The following is a 22,332-nucleotide window of genomic DNA, read 5'->3' on the forward strand; positions in this document are numbered from 1 at the left end:
ATTAACATGCACATACTGAAAATATACAGTTTGATTTATTTCGACGTGAGTATATACCCAAAAAACCATCATCTTGATAGAAATAGGGAGCATATACCTCACTTCCAAAAGTTTCCTCTTGCCCCTTTATACTTTCTCCCCTAATAACCCCCATTCCCAAGAACCTCTCATCTGCTTTCTGTCTATATATAAGTTTGTATTGTGTAGGATGTTATACAAATGGAATCGTAAAATGTGTTTGCTTTTTCTGTCTGGTTCCAGCATAATTATCTTAAAACTTGTGCATGGTGTTTAATATAACAATAATTTACTTTTTATTGCTGAGTAGTATTCCATTTTATGAATATATCACAGTATGTTTAAGTGCTCACATGTTGATGTATACTGGGTTGTTTCCAATTTGGAGATGCTACAACTATGGCTTTCAATGAACATGTGTCTGTGTTCATTTTGGCCAAGTACTAGGATGAAAGCACTGAAGTCTATGTCTAAAAGTTTTTAAAAATTGCCAAAATGTTTTCCACACAGGTTGTACCATTTTATACTCCCACTAGCGGTACATGAGTGTTCTAGTTGTTTAATGTCTTTGAAAACACTTGGCATAATAATACTTTTAAAACATTCTAATAGGTGTGTAGTAGCATTTCATTGTGTTTTTGATTTGCAATTCACTAATGACTAACGATGATTGTATATACTATATATTCATATGCTTATCTGCCATCTGTATGTTCTTTGGTGAAGTGTTTGTTAGTAGTATAAAAAGGTGTACCCATTCTGATTGGGGTTTCTGTTCCCATTATTTCTGTGTTTTGAGAATTCTTTATGTATTGTGGATACAAAGCCTTCTTCAAATATGTGATTTGCTATTTTTTTCCCCGAGGCTATAGCTTCTCTTTTTATTCACTTAATTGTTTCTTTTAAAGTAAAAAAATTTCTTAATGCTAATTAAGTCCAACTTTTAAACTTTACTTTTATTGATCAAGCCTTTGATGTTATACCTAAGATATCTTTGCCTAATACAAGTCACAAATATCTATCCGGTGTTTTCCTCTACATATTTAATAGCTGTATATTTTAAAATTAAATCTATATGATGCAAATAATATAACAAGGTTTGTTTGGGATACATGTGCAGAACATGCAGCTTTGTTATATAGGTATGCATGTGCCATGGTTGTTTGCTGCACTCATCAACCCATCATCAGCACATGTATACCAGAACTTAAGTATAATTTAAAAAGAGGAGTAACCATAATCTTAATGGAAATAGTTTAAAAACATCTTATCCTCATGCCTTTCCCTGAATGTTTATCTCCAACAGGTGTGTCCCAGTCTTAGTTAATGAGCCTGGATACAATTACTGTGATTTCTATGCAGAAGAACCTGTTTCAAGCAAAGTTATAAATTTAGCCTGTATTTGTTTATTTTAAAATTTCTCTTCACTTTCCTTATGGTATATTTCCCCCCCAATCTTGGTGCTTACACACACACACACACCACACCCCAAGACAATACAAGATCATAGAGATGCCTTTTCGGAGTTGTTAGCTATTCTTGAAAAACAAAACAAAAAACAAAACAAAAAAAAGTTTTGTTTTGCATATGAATACCCAAATCTTCCAGCATCATTTACTGAAAAGATCATCTTTCCCCTATTGAATTGATTTTGCATTGTTGTCCAAACCAAGTGAACATATATGTGTGGATTTACTTCTGAACTGAATTCTGTTCTGATCTGTATGATCTTGAATGCATAGCTTTATAAGTCTCAAAGTCAGGCAACATAGGTCTTTCATATTGTTGGGGTTTTTTGCTAAGTTTTTTGTTGTAGTTTTATTTGTTTGTTTTAGGCTAACCTACATTTTAATCATATTGAATATTCTAAGTCATGAATACAGAATATTCTACCATTTATTTAGGTCTTCCTTAATTAGTCTCAAAAACATTTCATGAATTTTTAGTATGCTGGTTTTGCATGTCTTTTCTTAGATACGTCCCTAAGTAGCTCATATTCTTATGCTAGTCTAGATGTTGATTTTTAAAATTTCAGTTTCCTAATATTCATTGCTAGTTGCCTTGTTCTTAATCTTAGGGAGAATGCATTCAGTCTTTCACCATTTACTGTGGTATTAGATACTCAAATGCTCTTCCTAATATTGAGAAAGCTTCCTCCTGTAACTAGTTGCTGAGAGATTTTATCAGCAATGTATGTTGAAAGTCCAATATTCTTCCTGCATTTATTGAGATGATCATATTTTTTTCCCTCATTTTTAGCCTGATAATTTGATGAATTACATTTATGGATTTGTCCATGTAAAAGCAATATTATGTTCCTGGGATAAAAATCCATTTATCATCATGCATTATCCTTTTTAAATATTGATGAATTCTATTTGCTAAAATTTTGCTAAGAGTGTTTGCACCCATGTGTTTGCACCCATGGGTTTCTCTACAGATCTTCAGAGTTTCTCTTGCAGTTCCCTCATCATGTTCTCTGCCGTGATCTCTGGCATCCTTAGCTTTTCCAGATTCCTAGCTCTGAGTCTCCAATTTAGGAGACTGTCAAGTTCTTCCTGAGTTCTCCCTCCTTGTGCAGAAACCTGGAAACTCTCCAGAGAGTAAGCTGTGGCAAGCACAGTACTCACCTCATTTATTTCCTCTCTTTAGTATCATTGTCTTTCATTGCCTGATGGCCAATGTTTTGAAAGCCATTGTTTCATAAAATTTGACTTTTTTTTTCACTTATTTCACAGGGAGGGTAAATCTAGTTTCTATCATTCCATATTGGATCAAAGTAGAATTAGACTTTATATACAATATCTAATTTTATACTCCAAAAACCCTCTCATGTTTCCTGTTTCAGGAAAAAGTGTCACCATCTAACAGTTGCTCACACAAGAAAATCTATGCTGTTTTTTAATTTTCCTTTTCCACTCTTGCACATTAGTTAGTCAAGTTCTACCAAGATTTTCCAAAATATATCACAAAAATATTCACTTGTTCTCACTAATATTGCAAGCACTCTAGCTCAAGCCATATCTAGTTATGAGGATTTTCCTAATATGACCTCCGCAAGCCATCAGTTTTCCAGAAGTTATAAAGGAACTGTGATAGTTTCAGGAAAGTTTCTAAAATACAAGATAAACATAGGAGCTTCTTCGTTAATGGTAATGATGGTCTACATGGCAGTGAAAACAAAATTCATTAGAGGAAGGAAAACAAAGGTATTTGATTTTAATAGTAAAGACAAGAGGAAAATCATTCATATTTTTTCTCAATGTGGTATTACAATTGGGACAGAATTATTTGCCAGTAGCTACCTATCAAGAATATACACTTATAAATACATACTTTCATTTCATTCCCAGTCTCATTCAATGAAAGAAAAACTAATTAATGGTCATTCTGGCTGAGGTAAGCTGGTATCTCATTGTGTTCTTGATTTGCATTTTCCTGATTATTATTGATGTTGAGCATTTTTTCATATGTTTGTTTGCAATTTGTATATCTCCTTTTGAGATATGTTTATTAATGTCACTTGCCCACTTTTTAGTGGGATTTTTTTTTTTTTTTTTCTGATTTGTTTCAGGTCCTTGTAGATACTGGATGTTGGTTATTTGTGTAATGCATAATTTACAAATATTTTCTCCCATTTTGTAAATAGATGTTTTTGTTTTTGTTTTGTTTTGGTTTTTTTTTCACTTTTCAGAAGCTTTTTAGTTTAATTAAGTCCCATTTATTTATTTTTATTTTAGTTATATTTGCTTTTGGAGTCTTAATCATAAATTTTTTGCCTAAGCCAACATCCAAAGGAGATTTTCCTAGGTTTTCATCTAGAAATTTTATGATTTCAGGTCTTAGATTTAGATCTTTAATCCATTTTGAGTTAATTTTTTTTTTTTTTTTTTTTTTTTTTTTTTTGAGACGGAGTTTCGCTCTTGTTGCCCAGGCTGCAGTGCAATGATGTGATCTCAGCTCACTGCAACCTTCACCTCCCAGGTCCGAGCAATTCTCCTGCCTTAGCTTCCTGAGTAGCTGGGACTACAGGTGTGCACCACCACGCCTGGCTAATTCTGTATTTTTAGTAGAGATGGGATTTCTCCAGGTTGGTCAGGCTGGTCTCGAACTCCTGACTTCAGGTGATTCCTGCACCTTGGCCTTCCAAAGTGCTGGGATTACAGGCATGAGCCACCATGTCCAGATGAGTTAATTTTTTTTGTACAGTGAGAGATAGGGATCCAGTATCATTCTTCTACATGTGGTTAACCAGTTTTCCCCAAATAATTGAATAGGAAACTTTGCAAAAGATCAGTTGATTGCAGGTCTTTATTTCTGGATTCTCTATTCTATTCCATTGATATCTAAGTTTATACCAGTACCATGCTCTTTTTGTTACCATAGCTTTGAAGTATAATTTGAAATCAGATTTTTTTTTTTTTTTTTTTTTTTTGGTGCCACATGAATTTTAGGATTTTTTTTCCCTAATTCTGTGAAACATGATATTGATATATTGATAAGAACTGAATTGAATCTATAGATTGCTTTGGGCAGTATGGTCATTTTAACAATATTGATTCTTCCAATTCTTGAGTATGGGATGTATTTCTATTTTTTGTGTCATCTATGATTTCTTTCAGCAGTGTTTTTTAGTCCTCCTTATAGAGATCTTTCACCCCCTTGTTTAAGTATATTCCTAGGTGGCTTTATTTTTATAGCTATTATAAAAGGGATTATGTTCTTGATTTGATTCTCAGCTTGGTCATTGTTGGTGTATAGCAGTGCTACTGACTTGTGTACATTTGATTTTGTAACCTGAGACTTAACTGAATTCATTTATCAGCTCTAGGAATCTTTAGAAGGAGTCTTTAGGGTTTTCTAGGTATAAGATCATATCAGTAGGCACCCAGCTAGCTCAGAGCCCTGCTACAGGATTGGCAAGTAAACATGACAGTTGTTTCCTTCTAAGAGTCTTAGAGCATCAGAAGGCTTATGCAGCTCTTGGGCAGAAACCTGGAGAAGCCTGGACAAGATAGACTTAAATCCAAAGTGAAGGATACATGTGGATTAGTAAGGAGAGGAGCCAAGAGTAGGACCAAGTCCCCTAGTTTCTTCTTTACAAATGAGTCCAGCTTGGAACACTTGTTCTAAATTTTCTGCTTTGTTCCATAACTTAATAGGCAATTCAGATTTGCACAGGAGGAACTTTAATTCTGGCCAGCTAGTCTGGCAGAATTCATTGCTTTGTGGTTAAGACTATGTAGCCACTTTGTGATCAAATACATGAATCCCAGTGCTTCTTTCTAGTGTGATGAAAATAGTCTCAAATTAGATGATGGTGATGGTTGTGCAACTCTGTAAATGTTTTAAAAACCTTTGAATTGTGCCCTTTAAATTGGGTAAACTTTTGATATGAAAGTTATAGCTCAATAAAGCTATTAAAACTTAAAATGAAGATAGTAACTTTTTATTAATTAAGATTTTGGGGGGCCGGGCGCGGTGGCTCAAGCCTGTAATCCCAGCACTTTGGGAGGCTGAGACGGGCGGATCACGAGGTCAGGAGATCGAGACTATCCTGGCTAACACGGTGAAACCTCATCTCTACTAAAAATACAAAAAACTAGCCGGGCGAGGTGGCGTGCGCCTGTAGTCCCAGCTACTCCGGAGGCTGAGGCAGGAGAATGGCGTAAACCCGGGAGGCGGAGCTTGCAGTGAGCTGAGATCCGGCCACCGCACTCCAGCCTGGGCGACAGAGCAAGACTCCGTCTCAAAAAAAAAAAAAAAAAAAAAAAGATTTTGGGGAAGCAATATAGACGATTTTAAAACAAGAACTTTTTGAGTAGTTTTTGAGATTTCACATAACTTGAGCACCATATCTCAACATATGGAAGTATAAAATATAAACATGGGGGAAAATCTATGTTAAAATATTATAATAAAACTAAATAATCTCCCTTTCCCATAACTAACAAAAGAAAGGGACAGTGTCTATACCAAAAAGCTTCAAAACTCGTAGTCAATGTAGGAAAGATAAGATTTTGAACAGAGGGAAAAAGGTCAGTACAATGCAATATGGCAAAATTCCTAAGAACTCTCACTGTAATCTTTTATTTTATTTTATTTTTTCATAAGCTATTGGGGTACAGGTGGTATTGGGTTACATGAGTAAGTTCTTTAGTGGTGATTTGCGAGATTTTGATGCACCATTCACCCAAGCAGTATACACTGCACCGTATTTGTAGTCTTTTATCCCACGCCCCTCTCCCACTCTTCCCCTCTAGTCCCTAAAGTCCATTGTATCATTCTTATGCGTTTGGGTCCTCATAGCTTAGCTCCCATGTATCAGTGAGAATATACGATGTTTGTTTTTTCATTCCTGAGTTATAGCACTTAGCATAATAGCCTCCAATCTCATCCAGGTCACTGCAAATGCTGTTAATTCATTCCTTTTTATGGTTGCATAGCATTCCATCAGATAGATATAGATATATAGATAGATGATAGATGATAGACAGATTGATAGATGATAGATGATAGATATGGATATGTAGATATATTTCACAGTTTCCTTATCCACTCACTGGTTGATGGGCATTTGGGTTGGTTCCATGAATTCACAATTGTGAATTGTGCTGCTATAAACACGCATATGCAAGTATCTTTTGTGAATAATGACTTCTTTTCCTCTGGGTAGATACCCAGTAATGGGACAGCTGGATCAAATGGTAGTTCTACTTTTAGTTCTTTAAGGAATCTCCACACTGTTTTCTGTAGTGGCTATGCTAGTTTACATTCCCACCAGCAGTATAGAAGTGTTCCCTGTTCACAGCACCCACGCCAACATCCACTGTTTTTTGATTTTTTGATTATGGCCATTCTTGGAGGAGTAAAGCGGCATCACATTGTGGTTTTGATTTGCATTTCCCTGACCATTTGTGATGCTGAGCATTTTTTCAAGTTTGATGGCCATTTGTATATCTTCTTTTGAGATCTGTCTATTCATGTTCTTAGCCCACTTTTTGATGGGATTGTTTTTTTCTTACTGATATGTTTGAGTTCATTGTACATTCTGGATATTAGCTCTTTGTAAGATATATAGACTGTGAATATTTTCTCCCACTCTGTGGGTTGTCTGTTAATTCTGCTGACTGTTCTTTATTCCATGCAAAACCTCTTTAGTTTAATTAGGTCCCAGCTTTTTATCTTTGTTTTTATGCTATTTGCTTTTGGGTTCTTAGTCATGAAATCCTTGCCTAAGCCAATGTCTAGAAGGCTTTTTCCAATGTTATCTTCTAGAATTTTTAAAGTTCCAGGTCTTATGTTTAAGTCCTTAATCCATTTTGAGTTGATTTTTATATAAGGTGAGAAACGAGAATCCAGTTTCATTCTCCTACATGTGGCTAGCCAATTATCCAGCACCATTTGTTGAAAATGGTGTCCTTTCCCCACTTTATACTTTTGTATGCTTTGCCGAAGATCAGTTGGCTGTTAAGTATTTGGGTTTATTTCTGGGTTCTCTGTTCTGTTCTATTGGTCTATGTGCCATTTTTATACCAGTACCATGCTGTTTTGGTGACTATGGCCTTATAGTATACCTTGCAATCAAGTAGTGTGATGCCTCCAGATTTGTTCTTTTTGCTTAGTCTTGCTTTGGCTATACAGGCTCTTTTTTGGTTCCATATAAGTTTTAGAATTTTTTTTTAATTCTGTGAAGAATGGTGCTGGTGTTCTGAGGGGGATTTAATTGAATTTATACATTGCTTTTCGCAGTATGGTCATTTTCACAATATTGATTCTACTCATCCATGAGCATGGGATGTGTTTCCATTTGTTTGTGCCATCTATGATTTCTTTCAGCAGTGATTTGTAGTTTTCCTTGTAGAGATCTTTTTACTCCTTTGTTAGTTATATTCCTAAGTATTTTATTTATTTATTTATTTATTTATTTATTTGTTTGCAGCCATTGTAAAGGGGTTTAGTTCTTGATTTGATTCTCTGCTTGGTCACTGTTGCTGTATAGAAGAGCTACTGATTTGTGTACATTAATCTTATAGCCAGAAACTTTGCTGAACTCTTTTATCAGTTCTAGGAACTTTCTGGAGGGGTCCTTAGGGTTTTAAAGGGAAACAATCATATCATCAGCAAACAATGACAGCCTGACTTCCTCTTTACTGATTTGGATGCCCTTTATTTCTCTCTCTTGTCTGATTGCTCTGGCTAGGACTTCCAGTACTATGTTGAAGAGGAGTGATGAGAGTGAGCATTTCTGTCTTGTTCCATTTCTCAGAGGGAATGCTTTCAGCTATTCCCCATTCAGTATCATGTTGGCCGTGGATTTGTTATAGATGGTTTTTATTACATTAACATATACCCTTTGTATACTGATATTGCTGAGAGTTTTAATCATAGAGAGATGCTGGATAATGTTGAATGCTTTTTTTGCATCTATTGAGATGATCATGTATTTTTTGTTTTTAATTCTGTTTATGTGGGGTATCATATTTATTGACTCATGAATGTTAAACCATCCCTGCATCTCTATTATGAAACCCACTTGATCATTATATTTTTCATGTGTTGTTGGGTTCAGTTAGCTAGTATTTTGTTAAGGATTTTAGCATCTATGTTCATCAAGGTCTGTAGTTTTCTTTTTGGCTATGTCCTTTCCTGGTTTTGGTATTAGGGTGATGCTGGCTTCATAGAATGAATTATGGAGGGCTTCGTCTTTCATCTATCTTGTGGAATAGTGTCAAAAGGATTGGTACCAATTCTTCTTTGAACATCTGGTAGAATTCTGCTGTCAATCTGTCTGGTCTTGGATTATTATTATTTTTTTGATAATTTTTAAATTACCATTTCAATCACACTACTTGTTACTGGTCTGTTCAGGGTATCTAATTCTTCCTGATTTAAGCTAGGAGGGTTGTATATTTCCAGGAATTTATCCATCTCTTCTAGGTTTTCTAGTTTATGTGCATAAAGGTGTTCATAGTAGCCTTGAATGATCTTTTGTATTTCAGTGGTGTCAGTTGTAATATTTTCCTCTTTTATTTCTTAGGGGAGTTATTTGGATTTTCTTTCTACTTTTCTTGGTTAATCTTGCTAATGGTCTATCCATTTTATTTATCTTTTCAAAGAACCAGCTCTTTGTTTCATTTATCATTTGTAGTGGGTTTTCTTGTTTGTTTGTTTCCATTTCATTTGGTTTTGCTCTGATTTTGGCTATTTTCTTTCTTCTGTTGGGTTTGGGTTTGGTTTGTTCTTGTTTCTCTAGTTCCTTCAGGTGTGACCTTAAATTATCTGTTTGTGCTCTTTCAGCCTTTCTGAGGTAGGTGTTTAAGGATATGAACTTTCCTCTTAGCACTGCCTTTGCTGGATCCCAGATATTTTGATAGGTTATGTCATTATTGTTGATCAGTTTGAAGAATTGTTAAATTTCCATCTTGATTTCATTTTTGATCCAATGTTCCTTCAGAAGGAGGTTATTTAATTTCCATGTCTTTGCACGGTTTTTGAATGTTCCTTTTGGAGTTGATTTCCAGTTTTATTCCACTGTGGTTTGAGTGAGTGCTTGATATGATTTCAATTTTCTTAAATTTTTTGAGGCTCATTTTATGGCCTATCATATGTTCTATCTTGGAGAAAGTTCCATGCACTGTTGAAGAGAATGTGTGTTCTGCAGTTGTAGGATGAAATGTTCTGTACATATATGTTAAGTCCATTTGTTCCAAGGTATAGTTTAAATCCATTGTTTCTTTGTTGACTCTGTCTTGATGGATGACCTGTCTAGTGCTGTTAGTGGAGTATTGAAGTCCCCACAATTATGGTGTTGCTGTCTATCTCATTTCTTAGGTCTATTAGAAATTGTTTTATAAATTTGGGACCTCCAGTGTTAGGTGCATATACGTTTAGGATTGCAATAGTTTCCTGTTGGAAAAGGTGTTTTACCATTATATACTGTCCCGGTTTGTCTCTTTTAACTGCTTTTGCTTTAAAGTTTGTTTTGTCTGATATAAGAATAGCTACTCCTGCTTGCTTTTGGTGTCCATTTGCATGAAATGCCTTTTTCTACTCCTTTAAGTTTATGTGAGTCCTTATGTGTTAGGTGAGTCCCCTGAGGGCAGCAGATAGTTGGTTGGTGAGTTCTTATCTATTCTGCAGTTCCATATCTTTTAAGTGGAGCAGTTAGGCCATTTACATTCAATGTTAGTATTGAAATGTGAGGTAACATTGCTTTCATCATGCTTTTTTTGGCCTGTGTACTTTGGTTTTGTTTGTTTGTTTTTGCTTTTTAGCTCATATTTTTGTTATATAGGTCCTGTGTGATTTATGCTTTAAAGAAGTTACCTTTTGATGTGTTTCCAGGATTTGTTTCAAGTTTTAGAGCTCCGTTTAGCAGCTCTTGTAGTGGTGGTTTGGTAGTGGTGAATTCTCTCAGCATTTGTTTGTCTGAATATGACTGTATCTTTCCTTCATGTATAATGCTTAGTTTCACTGAATACAAAATTCTTGGATGATAATTGTTTTATTTGAGGAGGCTGAAGAAATGGCCCCAATCCCTTCTGCTTGTAGGGTTTCTGCTGAGAAATCTGCTGTTAATCTGACAGGTTTTCCTTTATAGGTTACCTGGTGCTTCTGTCTCACAGCTCTTAAGATTCTTTCCTTCATCTTAACTTTGGATAACCTGATGACAATCTGCCTAGGTGAAGATCTTTTTGCAACGAATTTCCCAGGTGTTCTTTATATTTCTTCTATTTGCATGTCTAAGTCTCTCACAAGGCTGGGGAAGTTTTCCTCAATTATTCCCCCAAATATGTTTTCCAGGCTTTTACAATTCTTTTCTTCCTTAGGTACACCAATCATTCTTAGGTTTGGTTATTTAACATAATCTCAGACTTCTTGGAGGCTTTGTTCGTATTTTCTTATTCTGTTTTCTTTGTCTTTGTTGAATTGGGTTAATTTGAAGGCCTTGTTTTTAAGCTCTGAATTTCTTCCTTCTACTTGTTCAATTCTATTGCTGAGACTTTCCAGAGCATTTTGTATTTCTAAAACTCCAAAGTTACCTGAATTTTTTAACTGTTTTTTTTTATTATTATTATACTTTAAGTTCTAGGGTACATGTGCATAACGTGCAGGTTTGTTACATATGTATACTTATGCCATGTTGGTGTGCTGCACTCATCAACTTGTCAGCACCCATCAATTCATCATTTATATCATGTATAACTCCCCAATGCAATCCCTCCCTCCTCCCCCCTCCCCATGATAGGCCCCAGTGTGTGATGTTCCCCTTCCCGAGTCCAAGTGATCTCATTGTTCAGTTCCCACCTATGAGTGAGAACATGCGGTGTTTGGTTTCTCTTCTTGTGATAGTTTGCTAAGAATGATGGCTTCCAGCTGCATCCATGTCCCTACAAAGGACGCAAACTCATCCTTTTTGATGGCTGCATAGTATTCCATGGTGTATATGTGCCACATTTTCTTAATCCAGTCTGTCACAGATGGACATTTGGGTTGATTCCAAGTCTTTGTTATTGTGAATAGTGCCGCCATAAACATACGTGTGCATGTGTCTTTGTAGTAGAGTAATTTATAATCCTTTGGGTATATACCCAGTAGTGGGATGGCTGGGTCATATGGTACATCTAGTTCTAGATCCTTGAGGAATCGCCATACTGTTTTCCATAATGGTTGAACTAGTTTACAATCCCACCAACAGTGTAAAAGTGTTCCTATTTCTCCACATCCTCTCCAACACCTGTTGTTTCCTGACTTCTTAATGATTGCCATTCTGACTGGTGTGAGATGGTATCTCATTGTGGTTTTGATTTGCATTTCTCTGATGGCGAGTGATGATGAGCATTTTTTCATGTGTTGGTTGGCTGTATGGATGTCTTCTTTTGAGAAATGTCTGTTCATATCCTTTGCCCACGTTTTGATAGGGTTGTTTGTTTTTTTCTTGTATATTTGTTTGAGTTCGTTGTAGATTCTGGATATTAGCCCTTTGTCAGATGAGTAGGTTGCAAAAATTTTCTCCCATTCTGTAGGTTGCCTGTTCACTCTGATGGTAGTTTCTTTTGCTGTGCAAAAGCTCTTTAGTTTAATGAGATCCCATTTGTCAATTTTGGCTTTTGTTGCCGTTGCTTTTGGTGTTTTAGACATGAAGTCCTTGCCCATGCCTATGTCCTGAATGGTACTACCTAGATTTTCTTCTAGGGTTTTTATGGTATTAGGTCTAACATTTAAGTCTCTAATCCATCTTGAATTAATCTTCGTATAAGGGGTAAGGAAAGGATCCAGTTTCAGCTTTCTACTTATGGCTAGCCAATTTTCCCAGCACCATTTATTAAATAGGGAATCCTTTCCCCATTTCTTGTTTCTCTTAGGTTTGTCAAAGATCAAATGGCTGTAGATGCGTGGTATTATTTCTGAGGACTCTGTTCTGTTCCATTGGTCTATATCTCTGTTGTGGTACCAGTACCATGCTGTTTTGGTTACTGTAGCCTTGTAGTATAGTTTGAAGTCAGGTAGCGTGACGCCTCCAGCTTTGTCCTTTTGACTTAGGATTGTCTTGGCAATGTGGGCTCTTTTTTGGTTCCATATAAACTTTAAAGCAGTTTTTTCCAATTCTGTGAAGAAAGTCATTGGTAGCTTGATGGGGATGGCATTGAATCTATAAATAACCTTGGGCAGTATGGCCATTTTCACGATATTGATTCTTCCTATCCATGAGCATGGTATGTTCTTCCATTTGTTAGTGTCCTCTTTTATTTCACTGAGCAGTGGTTTGTAGTTCTCCTTGAAGAGGTCCTTTACATCTCTTGTAAGCTGGATTCCTAGGTATTTTATTCTCTTTGAAGCAATTGTGAATGGAAGTTCATTCCTGATTTGGCTCTCTGCTTGTCTGTTACTGGTGTATAAGAATGCTTGTGATTTTTGCACATTAATTTTGTATCCTGAGACTTTGCTGAAGTTGCTTATCAGCTGAAGGAGATTTTGGGCTGAGACAATGGGGTTTTCTAAATATACAATCATGTCATCTGCAAACAAGGACAATTTGACTTCTTCTTTTCCTAACTGGATACCCTTGATTTCTTTCTCTTGCCTGATTGCCCTAGCCAGAACTTCCAACACTATTTTGAATAGGAGTGGTAGAGAGGGCATCCCTGTCTTGTGCCAGTTTTCAAAGGGAATTTTTCCAGTTTTTGCCCATTCAGTATGATATTAGCTGTGGGTTTGTCATAAATAGCTCTTATTATTTTGAGGTACGTTCCATCAATACCGAATTTATTGAGCGTTTTTAGCATAAAGGGCTGTTGAATTTTGTCAAAAGCCTTTTCTGCATCTATTGAGATAATCATGTGGTTCTTGTCTTTGGTTCTGTTCATATGCTGGATTACGTTTATTGATTTGCATATGTTGAACCAGCCTTGCATCCCAGGGATGAAGCCCACTTGATCATGGTGGATAAGCTTTTTGATGTGCTTCTGAATCCGGTTTGCCAGTATTTTATTGAGAATTTTTGCATCGATGTTCATCAGGGATATTGGTCTAAAATTCTCTTTTTTTGTTGTGTCTCTGCCAGTCTTTGGTATCAGGATGATGTTGGCCTCATAAAATGAGTTAGGGAGGATTCCCTCTTTTTCTATTGATTGGATAGTTTCAGAAGGAATGGTACCAGCTCCTCCTTGTACCTCTGGTAGAATTCAGCTGTGAATCCATCTGGTCCTGGACTTTTTTTGGTGGGTAGGCTATTAATTGTTGCCTCAATTTCAGAGCCTGCTATTGGTCTATTCAGGGATTCATTCTTCCTGGTTTAGTCTTGGGAGAGTGTAAGTGTCCAGGAAATTATCCATTTCTTCTAGATTTTCTAGTTGATTTGCATAGAGGCATTTATAGTATTCTGTGATGGTTGTTTGTATTTCTGTGGGGTCAGGGGTGATATCCCCTTTATCATTTTTTATTGTGTCTATTTGATTCCTCTCTCTTTTCTTCTTTATTAGTCTTGCTAGCAGTCTGTCAATTTTGTTGATCTTTTCAAAAAACCAACTCCTGGATTCATTGATTTTTTGGAGGGTTTTTTGTGTGTCTATCTCCTTCAGTTCTGCTCTGATCTTAGTTATTTCTTGCCTTCTGCTAGCTTTTGAATGTGTTTGCTCTTGCCACTCTAGTTCTTTTAATTGTGATGTTAGGGTGTCAATTTTAGATCTTTCCTGCTTTCTCTTGCGGGCATTTAGTGCTATAAATTTCCCTCTGCTTTAAATGTGTCCCAGAGATTCTGGTATGTTGTATCTTTGTTCTCATTGGTTTCAAAGAACATCTTTATTTCTGCCTTCATTTCGTTATGTACCCAGTAGTCATTCAGGAGCAGGTTGTTCAGTTTCCATGTAGTTGAACAGTTTTGATTGAGTTTCTTAGTCCTGAGTTCTAGTTTGATTGCACTGTGGTCTGAGAGACAGTTTGTTATACTTTCTGTTCTTTTACATTTGCTGAGGAGTGCTTTACTTCCAATTATGTGGTCAATTTTGGAATAAGTGCGATGTGGTGCTGAGAAGAATGTATGTTCTGTTGATTTGGGGTGGAGAGTTCTATAGATGTCTATTAGGTCCGCTTGGTGCAGAGATGAGTTCAATTCCTGGATATCCTTGTTAACTTTCTGTCTCGTTGATCTGTCTAATGTTGACAGTGGAGTGTTGAAGTCTCCCATTATTATTGTATGGGAGTCTAAGTCTCTTTGTAGGTCTCTAAGGACTTGCTTTATGAATCTGGGTGCTCCCGTATTGGGTGCATATATATTTAGGAGAGTTAGCTCTTCCTGTTGAATTGATCCCTTTACCATTATGTAATGGCCTTCTTTGTCTCTTTTGATCTTTGATGGTTTAAAGTCTGTTTTATCAGAGACTAGGATTGCAACCCCTGCTTTTTTTTGTTCTCCATTTGCTTGGTAGATCTTCCTCCATCCCTTTATTTTGAGCCTATGTATGTCTCTGCATGTGAGATGGGTCTCCTGAATACAGCAGACTGATGGGTCTTGACTCTTTATCCAGTTTGCCAGTCTGTGTCTTTTAATTGGAGCATTTAGTCCATTACATTTAAGGTTAATATTGTTATGTGTGAATTGATCCTGTCATTATGATATTAACTGGTTATTTTGCTCGTTAGTTGATGCAGTTTCTTCCTAGCCTCGATGGTCTTTACATTTTGGCATGTTTTTGCAATGGCTGGTACCGGTTGTTCCTTTCCATGTTTAGGGCTTCCTTCAGGGTCTCTTGTAAGGCAGGCCTGGTGGTGACAAAATCTCTAAGCATTTGCTTATCTGTAAAGGATGTTATTTCTCCTTCACTGATGAAACTTAGTTTGGCTGGATATGAAATTCTGGGTTTAAAATTCTTTTCTTTAAGAACGTTGAATATTGGCCCCCACTCTCTTCTGGCTTGGAGAGTTTCTGCCAAGAGATCTGCTGCTAGTCTGATGGGCTTCCCTTTGTGGGTAACCCGACCTTTCTCTCTGGCTGCCCTTAAGATTTTTTCCTTCATTTCAACTTTGGTGAATCTGGCAATTATGTGTCTTTGAGTTGCTCTTCTGGAGGAGTATCTTTGTGGCGTTCTCTGTATTTCCCGAATTTGAATGTTGGCCTGCCCTACCAGGTTGGGGAAGTTCTCCTGGATGATATCCTGAAGAGTGTTTTCCAACTTGGTTCCATTTTCCCCTTCACTTTCAGGCACCCCAATCAGACGTAGATTTGGTCTTTTTACATAATCCCATACTTCTTGCAGGCTTTGTTCATTTCTTTTTCTTCTTTTTTCTTTTGGTTTCTCTTCTCGCTTCATTTCATTCATTTGATCCTCAATCGCTGATACTCTTTCTTTCAGTTGATCGAGTTGGTTACTGAAGCTTGTGCATTTGTCACGTATTTCTCGTGTCATGGTTTTCATCTCTGTCATTTCGTTTATGATCTTCTCTGCATTAATTAGTCTAGCTGTCATTTCTTCCACTCTTTTTTCAAGATTTTTAGTTTCTTTGTGCTGGGTACCTAATTCCTCCTTTAGCTCTGAGAAGTTTGATGGACTGAAGCCTTCTTCTCTCATCTCGTCAAAGTCATTCTCTGACCAGCTTTGATCCGTTGCTGGCGATGGGCTGCGCTCCTTTGCAGGGGGAGATGCGCTCTTATTTTTTGAATTTCCAGCTTTTCTGCCCTGCTTCTTCCTCATCTTTGTGGTTTTATCTGCCTCTGGTCTTTGATGATGGTGACGTACTGATGGGGTTTTGGTATAGGTGTCCTTCCTGTTTGATAGTTTTCCATCTGACAGTCAGAAGGACTGTCTGTTGGTCTGTTGGAGATTGCTTGAGGTCCACTCCAGACCCTGTTTGCCTGGGTATCAGCAGCAGAGGTTGCCGAAGATTGAATATTGCTGAACAGCGAGTGTACCTGTCTGATTCTTCCTTTGGGAGTTTCCTCTCAGGGGTGACTCCACCCTGTGAGGTGTGGGGTGTCAGACTGCTCTTAGTGGGGGATGTCTCCCAGCTAGGCTACTCAGGGGCCAGGGACCCACCTGAGCAGGCAGTCTGTCCGTTCTCGGATCTCAACCTCCGCTTTGGGAGATCCACGGCTCTTCCCAAAGCTGTCAGAGAGAGTCGTTCGCGTCTGCACCGGCCCCCGCTGCTTCCCCTCTTGGACTTCAGCTGTGGGCTGTCCCCAGAGGTGGAGTCTACAGAGACAGGCAGGCTTCCTTGAGCTGCTGTGAGCTCCACCCAGTTCGAGCTTCCCAGCGGCTTTGTTTACCTACTTAAGCCTCGGCAATGGCGGGCGCCCCTCCCCCAGCCTGGCTGCTGCCTTGCGGATAGATCGCCGCAGACTGCTGAGTTAGCAGTGAAGGAGGCTCCGTGGGCGTGGGACCCTCCCGGCCAGATGTGGGATATATTCTCCTGGTGTGCCTGTTTCCTTAAAGTGCAGTATTGGGGTGGGAGGTACCCGATTTTCCAGGTGTTGTGTGTCTCAGTTTCCCCGGCTAGGAAAACGGATTTCCTTCCCCCTTGCGCTTCCAGGTGAGGCGATGCCTCGCCCTGCTTCAGCTCTCGCTGGTCAGGCTGCAGCAGCTGACCAGCCCCGATTGTCCGGCTCTCCCTAGTGAGATGACCCCAGTACCTCAGTTGAAAATGCAGAAATCACCGGTCTTCTGTGTCGCTCGCACTGGGAGTTGGAGACTGGAGCTGTTCCTATTCGGCCATCTTGCTTCGCCCCCTCTGTTTTTTCTTTAAGCTGTCTATTTCCATGAATATTTCTCTCTTCACTTGTTTTATCATTTTTTGGAATTCCTTGGACTGGGCTTCACTTTTTCTCTGGTCCCTCCCTGATTAGCTTAATAACTAACCTCCTGAATTTCTTTTCAGGTAAATCAGGGATTTCTTTTTGGTTTGGATCCATTGCTGGTGAACTAGTGTGATTTGGCGGGGGTGTTGAAGAGCCTTGTTTTGTCATATTATCAGGGTTGGTTTTCTAGTTCCTTCTCATTTAGGTAGGCTTTATGAGAGGGAAGGTCTAGGGCCGAAGGCTGTTGTTCAGATTCTTATGTCCCACGGATGTTCCTTTGACATAGTACTCTCCCTCTTTTCCTATGGATGTGGCTTCCTGTGAACTGAACTGGAGTGATTGTTGACTTTCTTCTGGGTCTAGCCACCTAGCGAGTCTACCCAGCTCTCAGCTGATACTGAGGGTTGTCTGCACAGAGTCCTGTGATGTGACCCATCTATGCATCTCTCAGACATGGATACTGGTGCCTGTACCAGCAGAGGTGGCGGAGGGTGCAATGGACTCCAGGAGGGTTCTTAGCTTTGGTGGTTTAATGCTCTATTTTTGTGCTGGTTGGCCTCCTGCCAGGAGGTGGCACTTTCCAGAAAGCATCAGCTACAGTAGTGTGGAGAGGGACAAGTGGTGGGCAGGGCCCTAGAACTCCCAACATTATATGCCCTTTGTCTTTCACTACCAGGTTGGATAGGAATATACCATCAGGTGGTGGTAAGGCTAGGCATGTCTGAGCTCAGACTCCTTCCATGGGTCTTGCTGTGGCTGCTGTGGGGGATGGGGTGAGATTCTCAGATTGCTGTAATTGCATACCTAGGAGGATTATGGATGCATCTGCTGAGCCATGCAGGTTGTCAGGAAAGTGAGGGAAAGTCAGCCGTCGCAGGCTTCACCCAGCTTCCACAAAAACTGAAGAGCCAATCTCACTCCCACCATGCTTCCTCACAACAGCCCTCAGTCTGTTTCCAGGCAGAGGGCAAGACAGGCTTGAAAACTTGCCCGAGGCTTTCTACCTCCCAGGGCTTCAGTTCTTCCTCCACCTGTGAAGTCTACACACCCAATTAGCTTTGGCCCTCCCCTGAGTTCTGGCCAGGAGGCTTCTGTCCCCTTCAAATCATTACAACGTTCAGCTAGAGAATTCCTTCTCCCTGTGGAGTTTTAACCCCTGCTCATCTGGCCACCTTCCTGATGGATCCCTATGGTGCCAGGCAGAAATGGGCTGCTTGGGGGCCCAGCGAGTTCCCAGGACCTTTCTGCTCTTTCCTCTATCCCTGTATTTTGCTCTGCTCTCTAACTTGACCCAACTCCAGGTAAATTCAGAAACTTTTCCCACAAACAGAAATTCAGCTTCTCCAGTGGGAGTGTGTGTTCAGAAGAGGAGGGTCTCCCTTTCCTAATTCTGCAGTTGTGGCACTCACAGTATTTGGGATGTTTCCCAGATCCTATAGGAGCAGTCCACATCCTTCAGAGGGTCTGTGGGTCCTCTTGGGATTGCTGGTTTGTTCTTACAGTCAATCTGGTGCTCAGATTTACAATGCCAAACTTCTACATGCTGCTCTGTCCAGAGCTGCAATCTAGTGCGCCTCCTGTCTGCCATGATCCCCCAAATCCTCTCACTATAATCTTAGATTTCAAGAAAGGTAAACTGAATGAGCAGTTGCTCCTATTCTGAGGACTAACAGAAATACTGGTTGGGAAAAAAAGATAAGTGAAGAAAGTGACAAAAAGGACTGACTGAGGGAAATAAAACATCCAGCACTACACACTGAATTGGAATGATGAGCCGAACTTTTTTTCTTCATTTCTTCTTAAAAAAAAAAACCAAAAAAACAAAAAACAAAAAACAGGATATATGTACAAAACATACATGTTTGTCACAGAGATATATGTGTGCCACGGTGGTTTGCTGAACCTATTGACCTGTCCTCTAAGTTCCCTCCCCTCACCCCCCACCTCCAGCAGGCCCTGGCGTGTGTATTTCCCCTCTCTGTGTTCACGTGTTCTCAGTGTTCAACTCACACTTATGAGTGAGAACATGCAGTGTTTGGTTTTCTGCTCCTGTGTTGGTTTGCTGAGGATGATGACTTCCAGCTGAAATCTTAAAGTGTTCCCCCATAGAAATGGAAATACTACCTTCCCAACCAAAAAGAGTAAAACATCCTAGAACACAATTCAGAAGAGCACAGCCCAAGTAAAGACTGTGTGCCTCCTTGGTTGGGTTTTCTCCCTCCCCACTAACAATTCCCTAGGCTACAAAAATATAGGGACCATATGAAAGACTCAGTCTTCGAACGGTTGCTGAAGAAGAAAAGAAACAATTCTCAAATACAGTGAGATACTATATCAGATTGAGTAAAACACTTGGACATAGCCACCCAAGCATAAACAAGATGATATAATTCACATGCCAACTAAGCAATGGCATTACAGTAAAAAGAAAAGGAAAATCTTTTTCATGGAAATAAAAACCTATTGTGGAAGAAAACAAAAATCCCCACCTCCCACAAAAATGAAGAAAAGATGCCATGCTATAGAACCACTTTTTGTCACTGTGAATTTAACCAACAGGCATGCAAAGGTGAGATGATAAAACAACAAAATAAGATTTTTTTTTAAGGGGATGAAGGATTGCTGACATATAGATACATATTGGTCAGGTGCAGTGGCTCACACCTGTAATCCCAACACTTCAAGAGGCAGAGATGAGAGCATCACTTGAGCCCAGGAGTTGAAGACCAGCCTGGGCAACATAGGGAGACCTGTCTCTGCAAAAAATAAAAACTTAACTGAACATAGTGGCATACACCTGTAGTCCCAGCTACTTGGTGGGCTGAGGTGAGAGAATAGCTTAAGCCAAGGAGGTTGAGGCTGTAGTAAGCCATAGTCATGCCATTGCCTGGGTGACAGAGTGAGACTTTGTCTAAAAAAAAAAAAAATACATATTAAGAATCATAGTTATTGAATAATTAATAATTATATTGAAAAAAGTATTGGATAAAATAGAGCTGGAATCAATTAATATCACAGAGGAATGGCTTGAGAAAATTTTAGTGAAAACAGGTAAGATTTAATTAATAAAAAAAAGCAAATAGGGACAAAGGATAGACAAGGGCAATCCAACCTAATGATGACTGGTATCCATGAAGTCAAGAATTCAACAAATGGAGTGGGAGGGGGAAAACTGAAATATGCAATAGTTTTAAGAATGTTTCCTTGCAATGAACAATAACAAAACATAAATCTGGAAACTAAAAGAATAAATAAAGTTTTAGGGAAATTAAGTATAGAATGCTCAAAATCAAGATATATCTTTCTTAATAATTTTTAGGATAAATAAGAATATTGCATGTATTCAGGGAGAAAAAGCAAGTTAAATGCAAGGGGAGAAAATGACAGTTTGGCCTCAGACTTATCTATGTAATATATAATAACAGGGTATGTCTGCAATAATGTGAGCAAAAAAAAAAAAAAAGATATTATCCAATGATGTCATTCTGAGCAAAGCTACTGTACAAATATAAAGGAAATAGTAAAAATCCTAGAGAACAGAGTACCCACGGGTCTTTCCTTGAATAACTATGTGAAAATGAAATCTAGCAAAAATAAAGAACAGGAAATACTCACGAGCAACAAACACAATTAAATATAGAAATAATAAGAAACTACTGTGGGGATTATGGTTGTAGGTCATAATATTACTTTGGATACCTGAATCATGTGAAAATATTGAGAAATAATATCGGAGACTTGTAAGGCTCTATCTTTCATAACAGGGAGTCAATTGATATAGATTTAAAACATAGTGTTAAAAAATTGATTACAACCTCCGAATACTTTCTACACCTATATTTTTTCATGTTAGAAGAGACTTCTAGGCAGGAATATGTCTCGTGAAGAAAAATATATGAATTTCTGAAATGATTTCAACTACACTAGGGTTTTTCTTCTGAAACATTCTGGTGCAATTAAATCAAGTGTTTTAATTTAAGATTGCACAGTCATATATAATAAAAATATGCCTTTATATTAGTCATTCTCATGGTACATAAGCATTAAAAGATAGTTGGAACAATATAAAACAAATTAATATAAAGATTTTGTCTGGAACATGAGGATTTTTATTTATCTCTTTCCTCATGCTCATAACGATCTTACATAATGTTTACAAAAAACATAGGATTTTTTTTGTAAATTTTGTAGATGAAATACAATCCAACAGTCCTACAACTAAGAAATTTTAAATCAAGTGTCTTTAAAAAGTCTTAACACTTACATCTCAGTATCCAAATGAATTTGAAAAGAAGGAATATGATATTTTTAAAAAGTGACCCAAATGAGATAATGTCTATCAGAAGATAATTTTTGGAGATAAATACCAAAAGTCTCTGAAGAAAGAAATTAGCAAAGATTAATAGACAGAAGTAAAAGGAATCCATAAAAGAAAAATCAGGGAAAGTCCAAAATATGTCCAATAAGGAAATGAATAGATTCACCTGGAGCAATGGCCGTGTGTTTTGAACAAGTGTGAGAAAGGAAGAGGAGAGGAGAGCTAGGAAGGCAAGAATGGGCAGAAGGGACAGGAGAGATTGGAGAGAATAAGAGAGAAGAAAGGAGGAGAAAAGAGGAAGAGAAAGGGAGAGGGAAAAGGAAGAGAAGAAAAAGAAATAGGAAGACAAGATAAGCAAAAACTTTATTAGGCTGTTTACAGGTTGCCCATATACTAATTACACAAATTGTATGAGATATTTAAATGAAAAAGAATGCATAAAAAGAGAGTTTATGGAGATGAAAAAAGATATCCATGTGCATGAAACTAGTAAATATTCCAGTCAGGAATTCCTACAAAGTAATGTTAGAATATTTCTAGAATTGCTTCCAAATTAATGTAAAAATGTAAAGACTGAGTACATCTACATACTCCATAACCCTCTCTTGCTTCCAAAAATTCAAAAAAGGATGTAGGGCCCATTTACTGGGTTTTGTGTATAAATAAGAAATATGAAGAAATTGATAGAAATTGTCTGTATTTC

Source organism: Trachypithecus francoisi, unplaced genomic scaffold (assembly GCF_009764315.1).
Source record: "Trachypithecus francoisi isolate TF-2019V2 unplaced genomic scaffold, Tfra_2.0 Lachesis_group0, whole genome shotgun sequence".
In the NCBI taxonomy this organism is placed as follows: Eukaryota; Metazoa; Chordata; class Mammalia; order Primates; family Cercopithecidae; genus Trachypithecus; species Trachypithecus francoisi.